We start from the raw sequence: 20227 nt of genomic DNA on the forward strand, positions 1-20227 counted from the left end.
AAGTCTTCTGCTTTCTTCTGGGGGGTAGGGAGTGTTCAGGAACAGAGGAGAGGCAAGAAGCTGGTGCATCAAATATTCTTGTGTATACCACACAGGAGAAGCCTACTGGGACTGTCTCTTTGAGTTCTCTATATTCCTCCCTTTCCCTCTGCCCCTCAGCTCCAGTCCCCCAGTCCTCCATCCTGTTATGTTTATACCATCTTTGTTTTCAGATTCAACTCTTGTTCTCCATGCCCAGGTTAGGCCTCCTCTCCCAGTCTCATCTTCCCTCCAGGGAGCTTTCTGGAACCCCTTCCTGGTGTCAGCCTTTGTGTGAATGCGGGCAGTGGTGGAAAGTAAGAGACTGATAAGAGGGCAGGAGCCAGCCCGGGGCCAGCTTCCCACACTGCACAGCCCAGCAGGACAGAGAGGAGAGGGCCGGAGTCCTGCCAATTGCAGCGTGTCCCTAGCTGCCCCCACAGCTCTGCCAGCCCAGCCCTCTTCTGGGCTCCTCTCCCTTGCAGAGAGCATGCACATCGCCTGCTGGCTAAGGTTTCATCATTGCTTTTCCTTCCAAAATCATTTTCACTTCAAACAAGAAAGAAGCTGGGAGTCCAGTTTGGACGGGGTGGGGTAACAAAAATGAGGGAGGGGATGGAGGGAGGAGAGGATGTCCACATATGCCCTCCCTGCATTTCTTTGTCCCACATTTGGGACATGAACCAGGAAATTCCACCCTTGAAGGGTACCGGCCAGAAAGAGGGTGTGGCCTAGAGGGGCCCTTGCAGTGAGCCAGGGCATGTGGCTTCAATTCCTGCCTCCCCCACTGACTTATTTTAACCATGTCCTACCCCAGCCCTGTGCCTTGGCTCCCTCCCCTGTAAAACAGAGACACTGGACGAGCAGAGGCATTTCGGGGCTGACTCAGAACCTTTGGACTATCCAGCCCAATATTCTGGCTGCCAATGGTGATCCCCAGGGATATGCTGCCTTTGAGATCCATCTTAAAGGTAAGGCATAGCCAGTATCTCTTAGAAGTCATTGATAGATTTTTTCATGATTTCACAAGTATAATTGAATAGGGAGGGATTGGAGGGAGGGAGGGAGAGAGAGAGAGAATTTGGAATTCAAATTTTTTTAAATATTAAAAATAAATAACATATGTTTAAAGAAAGGAAAGCTCATTTGTGATTCTGGCATTTATTAATTTCCCCACACACTTCCTGAATCCATTTCCATGTGTGTATATGTGTGTGTGTGTGTGTGTATGTGTACGTTAAGGCCTACTAGGTCAGTCTTGTCAGGATGCTAGATTAAGTCTGTCAAAGGAATAAATCCTTATTCTGTGTATTCAGATCCCTCAGAAGCTCACCATCTGATTGTAGCTGGTCCATGCAATATGGGTAGGCCTCACTGACCTCAATCAAAATGACTTTGCTGGAAGGTTGGATGAGAAAAGGGCATAACAACAAAAACAAATATTTATAAAGGGCCCAATGCGGCAGGCACTATGCTAGGCCCTGGAAACTATAAAGACAAAGATTTTAATAGTCCCTGCCCTCAGGGAGCTTACATTATCCTGGGAGTATACAATATGAACCCAGGGAAGGAAACACAGGAGGGAGAAAGAACATGAACAAATAGAGGGATCAGAGATTTCCTGGAGGAGGCAGCGTATTACCTTTAGTGCTTAAATCAAAATAAAGATTCTGAGAGGTAGATCTGGACAAAGGACATTCTGGGCCAGAGAGGAATTCAGGGAGGTTGGGAGGTATAACATTTAAGCAGCAGCCAATTGTCCAGTTTAATAGGAATATAAAGTAATATGAAATAAGCCTGGAATGGTAGGCTTATGAAATAAATTTAGACCTGAAAGGGTATGTTGGAACCATATTGTGGAGGGCTTGAAATGCCAAACTAAGCATCATAGATTTTTTTTTTTAGTATTATATTTTTTCCAATTACATGTAAAGATAGTTTTCAACATTCATTTTTTGTAAGATTCTGAATTCCAAATGTTTTCTCCCTCCCTTCTTCCTATCTCCCTTCCCCAAGATTGTAAACAATCTGATATAGGTTATATATGTGCAACCATGTAAATATATTTCCACATTAGTCATGTTGTGAAAGAAGAAACAGAACAAAAGGGAAAAGCCACCAAAAGAAAAAAAACAAACAAGAAAAAAGTGAAAATAGTAGCATCATAGGTTTTGAGTTAGAAGGGACTTTGGTGGTTGTCTAGTCTAACGTTTTCACTTTACAGATGAGAAAACTGAGGCCTGGAGATATTAACTGACTTCCTGAAGTCTCAAGGCATTTAATATTAGATTGTTTATACTTTATTTTAGAGGCAATAGGGAGCCACTAAATATTTTTGAGCAAAAAAATGACATGGTCAAACCTGTGCCTTAAGAAAGATTATTTTGGCTGGACATAGTAGCAGACTCCTATAACTTTGCTACTGGGGTGGCTGAAGCTATTGGGTGACTTGAGGTCTGAAGTTCTGAGCTGGGGTATAGCTGATTGGGAATCTGCACTAAATCTGGTACAAGTTTGGTGAGCTCTTGGGAGTACAGACGCCATCTGGCTATCTAAGGAGGCGTGAATTGGCCTTGGACAAAAATGCATCAGTTTAAAGATTTTGTGGGCCTGTGAATGACCATTACACTTCCAACCTGGGCTAGTTAAAGAGTCCCATTCTCCCCAGTCATAGCCTCCAACCCTCACCAAAAAAAAGTGAGGCAATTTTGGGAGCTGCTGCAGGCTGGATTGAGGCTGCTAAGTGGTATAGTCAGGTAGTCAATAATCAATAATCATTAAGTGTCCATTGTGTTCCAGGAACTGTTCTAAGTTCTGGGGACACAAAGAAAGGCAAAAGACAATTCTCATTCTGAAGGCGCTCACAGTCTAACAGACTTGGAGGCAGGAAGTCCTGAATAGACCAGGAATATATTCCTTTGGTTCCATATTTTCTTGAGAATCCACAAAGTTCTTTACTCCATCGGGTGTGGATTCATTTTCCTTTGTCTTGCAGTTATTCATAGATGTCTGAAAAGCTTATCTGATCCGAAAGCATATCCATATATCTCTTTTGTTATTAGTATCTTCCCAATTGGTTTATCTACTTGTGTTCAAGGTCTTTAACTGAATTCTCTTCTTCTGGATTTCTTTAATAGTTTCAACATTTTTTTTCTTCTTATAGTTCCCAATAACTCACTTTCTGACTCCTTCCCCTTTGATGGCCATTTTCCTGGGCACTGAATCTCAAAGCCATCTCAATCTCCTCCCACGCTGGGCAATTCATAATTTACTAGCTTAGTTCCCTGCCTCCACTGACTTCTGGGAGGACAGAACTCGTCCTGCTGGCTCCTGGGCATGCTCTCTCTTTCAGGCTTAGTGGAGTGCTAAATAGCCTCACACATATATCCCTCTTTATTTTTTAGCCCTTTAATTTAAATCTGTTGGAGCACAAAGCTCTGGCATGCTGTGGTCACAGTCTGGGCACATTTCTGCTATAGTGAATTCCGGGGTCACTGAAGAAAATGGGAGTAGAATGTAGAGTTGAATTCTGGGTCACCTAGTGCAGCCTTGAACATGTGGCGGGTGGTAAGGGAAGGAGTGCTTAGTGAGTATCTTGGGCACTAACAAGTAGCCTTCTCTGTCATTCTTTTATTAAATTGTTACCTTGTTTGTTTTCTTAGCGTCCTAGACCATGAAGATAGCTGAAACTGCCTTATCTCTGGTGTATAATTTTTCTTTTGGAGAGATCTGAGAGGTCATAAAGATCAGAAAAAAATGTCATCTGCCATCTTGCTTGATCATGTGACTCAGAAGTCTAGAAGCCCTGGATCTGAATCCTTCCTCAGACACTTACTAGCTGTGTGTGTGTTCCTGAGGAAGCTAATTTACCTTCTTCTGCTAAATAGGGATAATAATAACATCAACTTTATAGGGTTGCGAGGAATCAAATGAGATAATACATTTGCCAACCTCAAAGTGTAACATAAATGGTAAATATTATCATTATCATGGATTAGAGAGAGAAGAGACTGAAAGCAGAGGATATAAATAGGAGGCTACTATAATAATATTTTTTTGTTGCTCCTTTGTTTTCCAAGAGAACCAAAGACTTCAGGGAGTGATGTCTTAACTCATTTGTGAATTGGATTTAAGTGAGGCAGAGTTGTGCAAAGTTGTCAACCTCACTTTCTTCCAGTGTCATCAAAGTCCAGTGACAGGACAAAAGCCAAGATGACTGGTAATGGCGATGTCTGCCCCAATTCGAAGCTTTCCATAGGACCTTGCTTCAGTTATTTTCATGGCCATTGGAACAAATTGTTCCCATTCCATTAGAGGAAGTCTTCACATGCTTGGGGTGGACATCCCTCTAACTCACCACTGGGTTTGAAACCTGTCAGTTGCCCTTAACCTGGTTTAGCCTGTTTACTGAGATGATTTTACTGGGGTGTGGCTTCTGCTCATGCTACAGCTTCTTGGAGTCACAGGTGAGAGTTGAGTGACAGGTGAAACCAAAGGTGGGTAAGCAGCCCAGAAGAGGGCTCAGAAAGCCTTCAGACCAGAGGTGCTAGTCCTCCCTGAGCACCCCATACAGCCCTCTAATATAGGGAAGAGGTGATGGAGGTTTGATCTCATGTGGTAGCAGTGTGAACAGAAAGAAGGAAATGGATATGAGAGATTGGGTAATTATCTGGATTCCTTCACTTTTTTCCCTCCCTTCAACTCTGACCCCCTTTGCCCCAATCCTCTTAGATTTATCCCATATTTGCTAAGATTTAGCTCTTGTTCTCCATCTTGAAGTCAAGTCTTTATCGACAGGATCTGACAACTAATAGAATATGTGGATTAGGGAGAGTGAAGAGTCAACATTGACTGAGATTGCAAGCTTGGGTATTGAGAGGCTAAAGGTGCCCTCAACATATTTAGGGAAGCTTGGAGAAGGGATGGACTTTAGAAGGGAAGGTGAGTTCCATTTTAGACATGTTGAGTTTGAGATACAAATGGGATATTCAGGTAGAAATGCTGACGAGCAAAGATAATGGAAAACTAGAGTTCAGAAGAGATTAGGACTGGCTACCTCAATTTGAGTGTCATCATCATAGAGAAGGTTATTGAATTTATGAGAGATGATGAGAGCACTGAGAGAGAAAAATATATAGAGAAAAATGTCCAAATCAGAGCATGGTGAATACTCATATGTAGGACTTGGAAGGTAGATGACAACTCATTCAAAATGGTAATTTCATCCTCAGGGGAAAAAAAAAAGACTGAGAAGGAACATTCAGACAGACAGGAGAAAAGTTAGGAGACAACAGTGTCACAGGGGCCAAGGAAGGAATACTCAGGAAATGGTGATTGAACATAAGTTGCAAAGAGTTCAAGGTGATGAGGGCTGGAAGGGGGGGGTGGGTAAGACCCCCTCAAAGACTGGAGTACAAGGCAGGTCACCTGGAACGAATTAGTACACTCAAGCATTCTTGAGGTCAAGGTAAAGATTTATTAAGCTTTTCAGCAAGTAAAAGTTCTTAGGGAACCTGCAACCTCACAGGGGTACAGGTAAAGTTTATACAGGATATTCTATAGTAAAACATGTGCCAAACATTCTAATTAGGTGATTCAGGGCAGGATTAGGGAGTGGTTAAGGAGTGGTTAGTTCTTAAAGGAACATACACTTTTAATATCTACTGTGCAGGCATCTTACCCAGAGTTCATTGGGAAATACCCCAAGCGGGGCTACATGGAGGTGTGGTTTTAGACCTGAAACATCATTAAGTCAACTAGGGGTCAGGACTGATTTAAGGAATACCAGGCTTCTCTCATCAATGTCGTTAGACAAGATAAACATAAGGGAGTATACATATATCTAAATCTAGGATACATGATTGGTCAGTGAGTAGTAAATGTCATTATGACCCACTACACAGCCAATTTAGCCAGTACACAGCTGGTTCAGACTAATAGATTATATAGGTGCAGCTGGCTACTGTTGCAGGAAGAGAGATAATGGTTGTTGCTGGGGCGGGCTGTCCTTGAGCTGGGGAGAACCTGCCTCGGAGAGTGTTTTGAGAAATGTGATTTTTAAAGAGAAATGTGATTTTAGGATTGGGGTCCAAGCACATGCACCCAAGCACCCCATCAAAGGTGATAACATGAAGATTATGAGCAGAGAGAATTATTTCAGAACTTAAGATCACAGAAATAGCCCAGTTGTGGGTGAAGGCAAAATCTAAAGTATCCGTTGCATATAATAAATGCTTAATAAATGTTCATTGATTGACTAAGTGCAATTAGCTGAGGTAGAGTGAAGATTTAGGTCGTATCATTTGAAGGGTCTGGTGAACTGGGAGGTCTGAATGTTTGAGGGGACATTAAAATGCAGATTGAAGTCCCCTAATATGAGGGTAGAGGTCGGAGTGAAAGGAAGACTATGAGGAAGATGCCAAACTCCCTGAGAGAGTAGGAGGTGATCTAACAACCTGAAGATTATGACAACAAAAATCTGGGCCTGGTGATATAGATGGATAAAGTCAATTTAAAAGGAGGGAAAAGTTACAAAGATACTGGCAGAGAGAAGATCTTTAAGTGTCAGTAAATTAAGACATAGGGCTTGCCCCTTCTCCAGGCCTAAGGGCAACAAGCCCAGGAAAGGGAAACCAAGAATGCAGTATCTTCTAAAGAGGGACAAGAAGACAGCTTGGATGAAGGGGAGTTTATTAACTATGAGGCAGAGATTCTGGAGGTGTGATTAAAGGGGTGCGTAGAAATTGAAAGGCACTAGGGAAGAGGGCTGAGCTAGAGGGGGAGGAGAGTCTAGGAAGACCCCTGGCCCAGACAAAGCCATTCTGGTAGCATTCCCCCTAACTCTGGGGGAGTGTGATCTGCGCTATAGTTGCTCTGGGACACTAGTGGTGGAGACTTCTAGCAGAGTATTTGGGTAATTCCATACCCAATCAATGAGCATTTATTAAATGCCTACTATGTATCAGGAACTGTATCAAATGCTGACGATACAAAGAAAGCAGTTTACATTTTGAAAGAGAGAGACAACCTATTTATATAAAGGCACATAGAAAATATATGGAAAATAAACACGAAGTAGTTTGGGAGAGCACCAGAAATCGGGGATGGGTTTGAGTAGAAGGCACTTGGGTTGAGTTTTAGAAGAAACTATGGATTCAAAGAGAACTGCATTCCCATTATCAAGATAAACAGCAAAAGAAATTATTGGACATCTCTTGCTGAGAGCTGAGGAGAAATGTGGGGCACACGGCAGAAGGGATATGATGGAGCCAGAAGAGAGACAATGAAAGCCTTGGTAGGATAGTTGTAATAGGACCTCTTTCCCCTTCATAGAATGGCTCTGTTTCTACTGCCACTGCTCTAAAAAAGGCCTCATCACCACTTTCATGGACCATTCCAAGAGAGTATTCTTCCAAGTCTCCCATTCACGCTCTCTCACCTCCAATCCAGCCTTTATGTTAGAATAATCTTTATGAGCAGCTAGGTGGCACAGAGGATAGAGAGTCAGGAGTCAGGACCTGGAGTCAGGAAGACTCATCTTCCCAAAAGCAAATCTGGCCTCAAACACTTACTAGTTGTGTGACCTTGGACAAGTCACTTAACCCTGTTTGCCTCAGTCTCCTTATCTATAAAATGCCCTGGAAAAGGAAATGGCAAACCACTCCAGTGTCTGCTAAGATAACCCCAAATGGGATCATGAAGAGTCAGAAAGAACTGATAATTGACTGAACAACAACAATCTTCTTCACGCATAGATCTCATCATGTCACTCCTCAGCTTCAAAAGCCTTCAGTGGTGCCCTATTGCTTCCCAAGTACAATCCAAACTCTTTTACTGATTCCCTGTATTCAAGACTACACACAATCCAGCAGCAGCCCACCTTTCTACTCTACACTCCAACCAGACTATTCGCTGCCATCCAACAAGCCCTGAAATTTCCTGTTTCCATGCCTTTGCTCATGCCTTTGTTTCCTGTTCTGGGAATGGCCTTCTCCTCTTCTTTTACTTTGAAATCCTGTTCACCTTTTAAAGCCCCCATCAAATGCCACCTCCTCCGTGAAATCTTCCCTGCTCCTTCTATTGGTCACAATCTAACCCATGCACTTTGTTGCGTAGCTTGCTAATGCACTTAGCATATTTTATTATGTGTTAGAATGTTTGGGTTTCATTCTCTTACTAGATTGAGTTTCATGAGGGCAGGACTACCCTTACCTAAATTCTGTATCTTTCCCAGTACCTAGCACATGGTAGATACCTAAAAGATGTTTATAGAATGAATGAATAGAAGCTAGGTGATGTTGTGGATAAAGTGCTGTAAAGAAGATCTAAGTTCGAATCCTACCCTAGATAGTTTACCTTCCTTTGGAGAGGAGAAGGAAGGGGAGGGGGAGATAGACAGGAGAGGAGGAGCTGAATCTACTCACAGGGTTGTGCTCTTCCTTTGTTGCTGAAGAAGACCATGCCATCAGAGAAATGATGACATGACTTGCACTTGACTTTGTTTTGAGTGAGGGCTGTGCAGGTCACCAGCCTCACTTCTCTAGAGCCATCTGGCTAGTTTCCCTCCCCTCCTCTCCCCTTCCCTTCCCTTCCTTTCCCTTTTCCTTCTTTCCCTGAACCTTAAACCTACTGCATTGTGAAGCCCACATACCATGGGGTCCCTGCCCCCTGCCTAAGGGCTCTTCTGGACCCTCCTAGCTTTAGAGTGATTTTCGGTAGTAACTGTTGCTGTTTCCCTCCCAGCCTGATGTCTTTCTTTTCTTTGCTTCATTCAAGGGGCCATGCCCTGGTTACTTCTTAAACAGGCCTAGTCAATGAATGAGCATTGCCCCATCCTAAATGAGTACCTGCATAGACCTGAGCCTAAAGGGGCCAAGGTCTCCCAGTGCATCCTAGGTCATCTCCAGTCATCCTAATGAATATCTGATCACTGGACTCAGATGGCTCTGGAGGAGAAGTGAGGCTGGTGACCTGCACAGCCCTCCCTCACTCAAAACAAAGTCAAGTGCAAGTCATGTCATCATTTCTCTGATGGCGTGGTCTTCTTCGGCAACGAAGGATGAACACAATAACAGATAGTAGTTGTATGAGCCTAATCATCACTCAACCTTTCTCAGCCTTGGTTTCCTCATCTGTATGTAACTGAGTTTTCAACTATACCTGAGGCATTTCACATTCTGCTGAATCTGTGCAAGGAGACAAGACTTCTAACATGATCCCTAATTGATAGAGAAGGAATGCTGATGTGACACTGTGATCGAGAAAAAATGGCTGAGTTGGTTCAGAACTGCTCTGGAGAGGGACACCTGTGGCTCCCATCATTCTTTATGAGGAGAGAAAAAGACTCTGGAAGCTGCATATGTTTAAGGGGAATCAGTTCCTTAACATGTTCCTGATTTCCACCTTGCTTCTTTAGAGACTTGAGAGTTTTCCCCCTTGGGGTTCTCTTTTAGTTTGAGCTGAGATTTCTTCTTACTCCTAGCAAAGAGCACCTTGACTCGTGTGTTTTCTGATATATTCTAATCTGCAGAATTCCAATTTATATTTACTATTTGCTTGGATAAATGGGTTTACTTGCTCTTCACTATTTGCGATGGTCTTTTATTTAATTAGTGTTTGATGGGAAGGGACCAAGACAATGGGTATAAGGTAGGGGCAACCCTCTATCTTTAAGAGCAACCATGAATGTGACCTTTGTTCTGAACCAAAATCATACTCCTAGATCAATAACATTTAGAGAAGCAGAAGTTATAATTCTAGTCCAGTATAACCCCTCAGGGACCAGAGAGACCACTCAATCTTGTGTTGCTCCAGGTGCCTTCCTACTTCTCTATCTACCTTCCTCAGCTAATGTGCCAGTGATGATACAAGTGCTACCCAAGGCTCTCCTTTTCTCAGATGTAGTCCAGATTTCTGATCATGGCTCCGCATGACTCCTAAGAGACTCACATGAAAAATTTAGATAACTCATGTTATATAATATAGTTTACATGGACAAATATAGTTTACATGGACACATGAATATCTTACATACAAAATGAGGGGTTTTTACTTGATTGCCTCTTCTAGCTCTATATCTCTGGTCCTAGAAATAACTGAGTGAATGAGTACTCTAGGCAGAATTAGGCAAAATGGTTGGGAGATTTAGTCAGGAAAGAATATTAGATGGTAGTATCTGACTTGAATTCTTGTCTTTGCTTCTTTCTACCTTGGGCAAATAATTTAACATTTCTGGACTTCAGTTTCCTCATTTGTAAAATGAAAGGGTTAAATGAGCTGATCTCTAAGGTACCTTTTGGCAAATTTATGATCCTATGTGCCCTGGGAAAAGAAATACCGCTAAGTCCTAAACTCTGAATTCTCTATGTAATTTTCCTGAACAGTTGTTATCCAGGGTCTGCTTGAAGATATCCAGTAACAGGGAATTCACTACTTCATGAAGTAGATCAAATGTTTTCAGGCTGTTTGTGGATAGCCTTCCATACCAGGATAAGTGATTTGGATTTTATTCCATAGGCAGCAGGGGTCTATTGAAGGTTTTTGCATAGGGAGTTGACATAAGAAAAGACTTGGTTAAGAAGATGCATCTGGCACTGTATGCAGGAAGGAAGAGATAGTGGAGAAGGGAGGATCAGCAGGCAGTGATTCAGGTCTAAGGTGATAAGAACTTTGAACTAGTGACAAGGGAACAAAATAGAAGGAATGGATGTAAAAAGACAGTGAGAAAGAAAAAGGAGGGAAGTGGTCATTGATTGAATGTTTAAGACAAAATTATGAACCTGGGTACCTAGGAAATGATGATACCACTGAGAGCAATGAACAAGTTCAGAGGAGAAGTTTGGGGTAAGGAAATAATGAATTTGATTTTAGTTATGTTGAGGACTGAGAGAAAAGCCAGGCAGGGCTGCATCAGAATCATTGATCTAAAGCGAAAAGGCACCGCAGCCACACTGTCCACCTCCAGATTTGAGAGATTTTGCTGTGGAGGTGACAGTGGAAACCATGGAAGTGGATGAGATTACCAAGGGAGAGAATGTAAAGTGCAGAAACAAGAGGGCATGTCCTCACCTTCCCTCTGGCTCCAGATGTGGCCCAGCCCAGCCCAGGTACAATGAGAGCCTGAAATGATTCAGCAAAGCCCATATGAGTCCTGAAAGGAAGCATTGTGTGCCATGAAGGTCAATTCCCAGGGAAGAAAACTGAAACCCTTCTGGGGACCAGTGGCCAGGCGCCTGAAGCCAGCAGCCCATACCCCCACAGTCTTTCCACATAGTAACCATTCGATAAATATTTGTTCAGGGACTGAAGCTTTTCCTGTCTGGCCTAGGACACCCTGCCCCACCCCGCTTCCATTATCCTCAGTGTCTACCATCTTTAGTCTCTCTCTCTTTAGTGGCCCCTTTCCCATTGCCTACAAACAAGCCCATTTCTCCCCATTTTGAAAAGAACCTCCCTTTTTGTCTTCCCTTTCTTTCAGGCAGACTTCTCACACAGGAACCGTCCTGGCTCCATTTCCAGACCATTACCCTCCATTACCCTGTCTCCACAGTCTGACAATCTGATACCACCCTTCTGAAACTACGCTCTTGGGATCCACCAATGACCTCCTCATTGCTAAGTCCAATGGCCTTTTCTCAGTCCTCATTCCTGATGCACTGCTTTGGAGCATGTGACCATGAAGCCTCTCTGACCATGCCAGCCTCCAGTAACCCCTTCCTCCTTCCCTCCTTTGAACTCCTATAAAATAAATTCCTAGCATTTTAGAGTTAAAAATGGACCCCAGAGGCCATATACTTCAAAGTATACCTGAAGAGGAATTTCTTCTACAATATGCCTAACAAATGATCATGTGGCTTTAAGACCTGCATGATGGGGAACTCACTACCTGATGAAACATTCACACTTTTTGACTGCTCTAATTGTTGGGATTTCTCCCAACATATTGTCTAGATCATTGTTTTGACCTAGCATTTACTGCCTCTAATAGTTATTTAATTTGATATGTTTTATGACTTATTTTTCCCACATAGAACATCCATGTTGTGGAAAGACCTAGAGTGGGGAGAGCAGAACTTTTCCTCCAATTACCAATGAGGACAGGGTGGGGGAGAGGAGTATTTCCTCTTCCTCCCCAACCTCTCCTACCTAGACCTCTGTGGACCCTGAACCATGAGGTGCCACCAGAGTCAGGCCTGTCTCTCACCCCATTACCATGCCTCTCCGAATCCTATAACTACATGCTGGAGTAGCATGTACCTGCTCTGCGAGGATATTGCTCCTCTCCTGGGACCAACCTTCCATTGTGAGTGTTTGTCCCTCTCCCCACCCCATACCTACTACCTCCTGCTTCTATCCCTTCTTCCAAGGGGGTTGTCCAGCACGACTGGACCCATGGGGGATGAACTGAACCCTGCTCCTTGCCTCCTCTCTCCCCTTCACCTTCTCTGTGAGGTTACCTGATATGACTGCACCACAGGGCTTCTGTCTCTCTCCTGCTCTGCCCTCCTCCCCCATCTCCTCTAGAGGGTTAACCTGTGGGACTATACTTGAGCAGAACAAACTATCTTTGGTGCCTCTTCTCCTTCCCCAACCCTGCTTCATGGGGATTGCCTGGTGAGGTTACAGTGGCATGGGGACTTTCCCCTCTGGACCTCCACCTTCTCCTCTTCCCTGCATTGCCCAGGAAGGTCATCCTCTGTCATTTCTCTTCCCCTTCCTACAACTCTTTTCTGGGCACCAGAATCCCAGCCTATGGTTCTGTGGAAATGGAATGACTTTGGTAGTATTGACTCTGACATTCGCTCGTTGTGTGACTTTGTGCACATCACTTAACCTCTCTGGACCTCAGGTTCCTGACCTTTAATATGGGTTTAGTAACATGTCCACTATCTGCTCTGCAGAGTCCTTGTGACAAAAAGCACAGTGCAAATCTTAAGGAGGGTGGGGAGTTGGGGGGTTGAGGAGGGAACAAGTATTTATTAAGCACCTACTATGTGCCAAGGTACTGAGCTAAACACATTACAAATACTATCTCACGTGTTCCTCACAACAACCTGAGGAAGTAGGTGTTATTACTATCCCCATTTTACAATTGAGGAAACTGAGGCAGATAACAGTTAAGTGACTTCCTCAGGGTCACTCAGCTAGTAAGTTTTTGAAGTCACGTTTGAATTCAGGTATTCCTACTCCAGGCCCAGCATTCTATCTACTGTGCCATCTAGTTGCCCTTAACGGTAACTTAAGCCCATAGAAATGAGAGCAAGACAGCAGATGCCAGTGTTTGCATGCCCCAGCCCCCAAGTCCATGTCTCCTATTATAAGCAAGTACTCAATAAATTTTTGTTAATTGATTTGGAGTTTGACACCTGAGTTTGAATCCCATCTCTACCACTTATTAAATTAAATTACTTATGTGATTTTTGTCAAGTCTCTCCAGACCTCAGTTTCCTCATCTGTAAAATAAGAGGGTTGGATGAGATGGCCTGTGAGATCCTTTTTAGTTCTAAATTTATCATCCTACGTTAGACTGATGATTCCAAGAGCCTACGAACAAGTCAGGGCTTGATTAAAATTATTTCAGATTATTTTTTATCTTTCTATCCTTTATCATTGTTCTTTATCAATTGTTCTTTTTCTAGATCCATAGTAACTGGACTTTTATCTAAATTCAAGTAGACCTTTATTAATTTTTAAATTTAAAAAGTTTTTTTTTTTAAAGTCAATTAATGGGCCCTTATCCAACCAGCTGGAGGTCTCAATCTGGCTGTGGCATGCCTCCATCTGTGGCAGGGCCAGCCTGCAGGATCAGGCAGTCACAATCACAGTTTCAGGATAGCTGACCATCATAGAGCTCTTACACAGAGCTTTTTCACACGAGCATTTTACATGCACTCCCTTGCTTGATCCTCAAAACAACCGTTGAAATAGGTTCTATTACTAAACTCACTTTATAAATGAGGAAACAGGTTCAGGGAGATCAAAGGACCTCAAAGGCTTGAAGGAACTTCATAGGCCATCTCGCTCAGCTTCTTCATTTCACAGATGAAGAAGCCAAGGCCCAGGGAAGTTAAGTGACTTGTCCATGATCACCCAGCTAAGAAATGTCAGAGGCAGGCTATATAACCCGGTCTTTCCTTCCCGGCCTTTTCCACTGTGGAATGCTGCAGAAATATTTCAAAGCCTCATGAATGTCCCAGTTCCAGGGCAAGCTCTTTTTCCGGCAATGTTGGAGTGGGGGTGGGGGTGAGAGAGTGAATTCAGACAGAGGACGGCCTAGGATCTAGGAATTTAAGATGCTGATTCAAGTGGAGTGTTTGCCCAGGCCATTGGCTAAGGGTGCTAAACCAGTCAAAGGGAGCTTCCTTTCTGAGTTGCTACCATCACAGAGATTCCAGCTGGAGCCGTGTGTGTGGGTTGATAAAATGTTCAGTGGGATGGTTGGAAAGGCCTGTTTCTGTCCTAGAGATTTTTAAAAAACATCTGCTTAGGAAAAATATGCAGAGATGGAGTCTACTGGAAGAACCATCCCTAGGGGAGGGTAAATTCAGGCAATGGCTTAGACCAGAGGCCTGGGGCTTTGGGACTCCTGCACTGGGGGATCCTAGCCACTAGATCTGGGGACCCAGCAACTGGAAGAGAAAGAAGGAAGCCAATAGAATACACATAGCAAGGGACTCTAATTGCTATATCAGTGTCTGAAATTCTCCCTACTGAACACCATCCTTCTGGAAAGAAAGGTAATGAAGGCAGACCACTTTGTGCCCAAATGGAAGCTATGATCACTTAACAGCCTTGTCTCACAGAGAAGGAAACTGAGACCAAGAGGAAAAATGACTTGTTCAAGGTGACATAAGGAGTTAAGGGCAACTCTTGAAGAAAGGGTCAGGGGAGCGGGAGTGAGGAGTGGAAGGAATCCTAAACCAAGAGTAAGGAAAATCAGGTTCTAGTTCCAGTTTTGTCGCTGGTTTGATGCATGGCTTCTAAAGGCTGAGCAGCCCACCCAGGGAGATCAGAGCAAAGCTGCTATGAAGATGTTCCATCAGAACTCCACTCTGGGCCTGAAGCCTTCCCCACATCCCTTTGGAAGACATTGAACTCTCTGGTAGAAGAAAGGCTAAGGGTGGGACTCTGGCTTCAGGAAGATGATTAGGGGACATTGGACACCGGTGACTTCTCTGATTACTGGACCTCTAGCGGGAGGGAGCCTCAGGGGACAACAGTGATAAGTGGAGTCCAGGGCCACCCAGCTGGAGGTCTTTTGGCAGAGGAAGCCAGCAGAATGCTACTGGAGGACCCACCTGAACCAACAAAGCAGGGTATCAAAAGTGAAACGTTTCTGGAGCAGGAGAGCATGGTGAAGAGGAAAGAGCCTGGGACTCTAGAGTCAGGAGAACTGGGTTCAAGAGCTAGCTCTGATACTCCTTATCTCTATGACCTTGGGCTAGCACCCTCACCTCTCTATGACTCAGTTTCCTCATCTCTAAATGGGGATAGCAGGATACTCCTGCTATCTGTCTGTAGCAGACAGATACTCCTGCTATCTGTCTCACAGGTGGTTGTGAGGAATGAACTGTGCAAACCTTCAAGTGATATAGAAATGTTGACATGAACTGTGCAAACCTTCAAGTGATATAGAAATGTTGACACGGACTAGGGCCTACAGAAATTTCCTTCTTGCATATACATTTTCTTGGTTAAGTCACCTGGGCTAAAAAGGTGGGGAGCATGGGAAGAGAGGAAGAAAGCTGGTCTAGCCTGGGAGTGAGCTGGAGATCCTTAGAACCCATTGTTAAATATTCAAATGTGGTGCATAGGATTTGAATTATCATTTTGTTGATAATCTAGATTTAAGAGAATGAGAGAGAAAATGTTAACAATGCAAATTAAACTTAAGAAGTGTATCCTACATAATTTTTTTTTTTTTTTACCAAACAATTGTTAAATATTTACCAGCATGCTCCTGGCTCTGATCTTTATTATCTCAAGTATGATAACCTTAAAGTGCTAGATAGATGACAATTGTTATTATATATTATTACTTTCATTTCATTCTCACATTTTTGGTAGGGTTCAGATAGACATGGCCTAAGGATTATTCTTTTATATTTAATGTCCTGCAGACTATCATCACTATTATTAATTAATTTTCCTATTTTTTGATGGAATTTAGACAGAAACATACCAAGGACAAGTTGCTATCTTGCTATTATTTCTTACTGTTCAATGATCCATTGTCCATTGCATAGATATATGAAATTGTTGCTTTTCATAGTTGAATGAAAGTATTAGGATGTAAATATCCTTTGTGGGGTTACTGCAAGCATCTTTAGTAAAAGTCCAATGGCAGACAGGACAACAGGGATGAGTAGTATTTCATTCTGTCCCCACATATTATTTTGAACTTCTCCAACATCATTTTGCTCTTTGGAGCTTGTTTATTATGAGTATTTGGCATAGTGACATCTATTTAAAATGTTTTTTTAAAGTTTTTATGGATTGGTGTTATGTGGAAGCAATTGTGAACAACAGTTCAATCTATGATAATGATTCGGTTCCAGTACAGTTTGTTGATTGAGGTTATAAGTGTTTATAGATTTTTTTGTAAAACAAGCTGTGAAGGCTTTATATAAAGCATAATTGGTCCATATATGGGAGAGTCAATGGTGGTCTCATCCCTTGGTAAAAACTGCGTGATGTCTGCTATTAAGAAAGGTGAGATCAGCTTTACATTTGAAAGAAAATTGCTAAAGTCCTTTGCTAGTAATTCATGTGACTCTGTGAGATGGCTGAGCCAATAATTAGGGACCTTATTAAGCCCCATCACTTTCTAGTTTTGCACAGAGACTAGAATTTCATTCACTCTCCTTGATTTAACTGTATTGTTATTCATAATGTGAATTATATTATATTAACAGCATATATAATGTATATTAATAGTATAAATTTCTGATTCACCTTTGATCTAATTTGTGTTTTCGTTGCGTTGGACTTCTTATGAGCATATCAATGTCTAAACATTTTCTACATGCTCCTTTAGGTATTCTTCTTACCTCTGATTTCTTTATTTCTCAAGGTTTAGTAAAGCTTTTATTTTTTAGATTGATGTTGAATTGGTTTTTTTGCATTTGCTCTGTATTGACTCTTTGAATCGCCTTATATTCTTTACTTTTATTTTTAGTTACTAATTAAGGTAAACTAAAATTTCTAATATACTTTGTTTTCTGGATTCCTTTCTGCATATTTTTGGGGTGCCTTAATTGGATAATAACATATTCAAGTTTTCTACTGTGTATAGAAGCTAGGTATTGATGTAATCAATTAATCAGTTATTCAACACGTATTAAGCACCTACTGTGTTCAAAACACTGTACTAAGCACTGGAGACACAAATATTAAAAAAAAGACAGTCCCTGACTTCAAGGAACTTACAGTCTAATGGGGGAAGACAACAAAAGGAAGTTGACAGTAGAAGAAGGTAGCCACCTGAATGTGAGGGGCATGATGGAGAATTCCAAAGAAATCCAGAGGACTGAAGCACATCCCAGTGGGAGACAGAATCTTCCAGTCCTTTCTCCAGATCCCCAAGGGTCCTCGCAAGTCACTTATGTCATGGAGGCCTTTGACTTGGATGGAGTTGCTGCCATTGTCATAATTACCGCCGTTCTTACTTCTGTCTGTGCTGTCCCTCAGGTCAGCTTCCTTTGAGCTCCTGCATTGACAAAGATGCGAGTGGAGACTTGAAGGAGGGACAACACTGGTCCCAAACAATTCAGAACCATGTTGATTCTCATCCCCATCCTTCTGGTATCCCTGCTGTATGAAAAACCAGCTCTTCCTGCTACCATTGTTTCCTTCCTCCAGTCTCTGCCCATCATTCCAGTGACAAAGTCATAAACTTGCAATGATAGTATCAGTTGTAACCTGGGGTTCATTAGGACAAGAACTGTGTTTCTTCATGCAAAGCTCCAAGGGTAGTCCCAAATAAGGAAACAAGTTCAACAGAAGAGCAAATCTAGAATGAAATTCTGCTGTGGTGCAGACTTGAGAAATGAGGTAGCTGGTGGTGCATTGGGTAGAACACTGGGGATGGAGTCAGGAAAAACTGAGTTCAAATTCAGTCTCAGATACTTACTAGCTGTGTATAGTGAGCAAGTCACTTGTCTTCTGTCTGCCTCAGTTTCCTCAACTGTAAAAATGAGGATAATTTTGCACCTGCCTCCCAAGGTTGTTGTGAGGATTAAATGAGAAAATATTTGTAAAGCATTTAGCTCAGTCCCTGGCACATAGTAAGTACTATATAAATTCTTATTTCTCCCCTTGGGATGATGGGGCACATGACAGAGCAGGTAGGCATTAGCAACAGGGAGAGGGAGTTTCCTACTTAGCCCAGGATTCACCTTCCTCTGGATCTGCTTGTGAGGTTGGTGTTCTTGACCCATCATACCAGTCAGATGTCTTCCTCTCTGCCCCACCCTTCTCATTTACCAAGTTCAACCAAGGACGTTCCTACTGCAATGGAAATAACAACGAAATTGATAATATTTTCTTTTTTTTCCCAATTGAACGTCAGAGAGCAGAAACTGTCTCACTTATGAATTTATATCCTCATTGCCTGGCATATAGTAGGTTTAATAAATGCTTGATGATTGACTGATTCCCATCTCTTTTTTGGAAGGACTTTGAGAAACCACCTAGGGTGATTTGCATGCTTCAAAAAAAAAAAAGTGTGAAGCACAAGTCCAAAGAGAAGGGGAGCAGTTCTAAAGACTCTATGGAAAATTCTGAGCAGGAGTCACGTCATTCAGGTGCTTATTCAAGCTGGGAGACACCTATTGGGTGTTAATGGAAATGGGTGTCTTCTTCTCGTTATTATTATCAGTATCATTATTATTATGCCACAAGACAAGGTGAGAGAATTGGGGGAGTGAGAGTGCTTTGTGAATCAGCATTCAGAAAAAACCTGGGGTAGAACTAGTCATAACTTCAGGATTTGTTTAAAATCATGATGACTAAATTTGCCTGTGAAAACTGGGGGAACATCATGTATGGGTATCAAAAGCAGAGCTGGATTGGAGAAGAAGAAATGAGTTAGGCAGTGGGATTTACTGCTGTTTTTTGTGGGTGGGTGGGGACAAGGCCATGGAAGGCCACCAAGGAATTGCTTGGAGAGGATGCTGCCAGTTAGAAGGAGGAAGAGTTTATTCTGTTGTCAAAATAAGGAGATTGAACTAGAGAAGGAAGCCAGAGAATCATGTAGGATTTTCCAGTCGGGGATATCCAGGAAAGGAGGCTAAGAAATGGGGACCAAGGAACCAAGGAACCAAGGCACTAAGGAGTCATTAAGAGAAGGAGATTGGATCTTTCTGTGGATAGGCTGATTTTGCAAGTTCCATAACTTTTGGCTTTGAGCCCCTGCTCATTTGTTCTTCCAATATTTCTGAGTCAGTGTTGGCTATGGGGGTTAGACAGCCTCAGCTGTGTGATTCTGGAAAGGCAAGGAAGCAGAGTAAACAAAAACAAGGAAGGCGTGGAACAGAATGAGACTGATCCTTAAAGGGGTGACAAGGGGGAAGGAAATCCAAGCACTGAGTGGGATTATAATGTATGTGGTGTTTGCAGGCATCATGTATATTTTACTCTCAGATTTGTAGCAGTTAGTAAAGCATGAGTCAACAGTGTGATGTGGCAGCTAAAGTAAGCTAATATGGTTTTGTGTCTTTAAAGAGATATGGTGCTCAATGACTAATGTGAAAGTGTTTAGTAGGAATGTTTGTGTAGGTAGAACACATATAAGATTGCATGCCATCTTGGGGAGGGAAGAGGGAGAAAATTTGGAACTTCTGGAAGTGATTGTTGAAAACTGAAAACATAAATTAATAAATTTGTAGGGGAAAGGTAAAACAAAAAGACAGATATGGTGTTCAGAAGGGAGCTGATCATCCTAAAGTCCTCTGTCTTGATCAGACTCCATTTGAAATAGTATATATTCAGTCCATGATACCACTTTGTACTAAGGATGTTGACAAATAGAAATGTGTCCAGAAGCAGACCTCCAGGACATCAAGGGGACCAGAAACGTGCCATATAGGTACTGGCCCAAGGAACCAGGGTTGTTTATTCTGGAGAAGAAAAGGTTTAGGAGATGGAGGAGTGGTCATGATAGTACATAGCACTTGGCTTTCTAACCTTAATGAAGTTTCCATGTAACGTT

General features: G+C 42.5%; 1 long non-coding RNA gene across 1 annotated transcript in view; it reads left to right on the forward strand.

Annotated features, from left to right (window-relative positions):
* The first annotated feature begins 807 nt into the window (after positions 1 to 807).
* LOC140518924 (uncharacterized) overlaps positions 808 to 20227 on the forward strand; it is a 56401-nt gene continuing 36981 nt past the window's right edge. The window contains exon 1 of the long non-coding RNA XR_011972049.1: positions 808 to 989. This is a non-coding gene — a long non-coding RNA (uncharacterized lncRNA). The remainder of the gene's footprint in view (positions 990 to 20227) is intronic.

Source organism: Notamacropus eugenii, chromosome 1, assembly GCF_028372415.1.
Source record: "Notamacropus eugenii isolate mMacEug1 chromosome 1, mMacEug1.pri_v2, whole genome shotgun sequence".
NCBI classification, from domain to species: Eukaryota; Metazoa; Chordata; class Mammalia; order Diprotodontia; family Macropodidae; genus Notamacropus; species Notamacropus eugenii.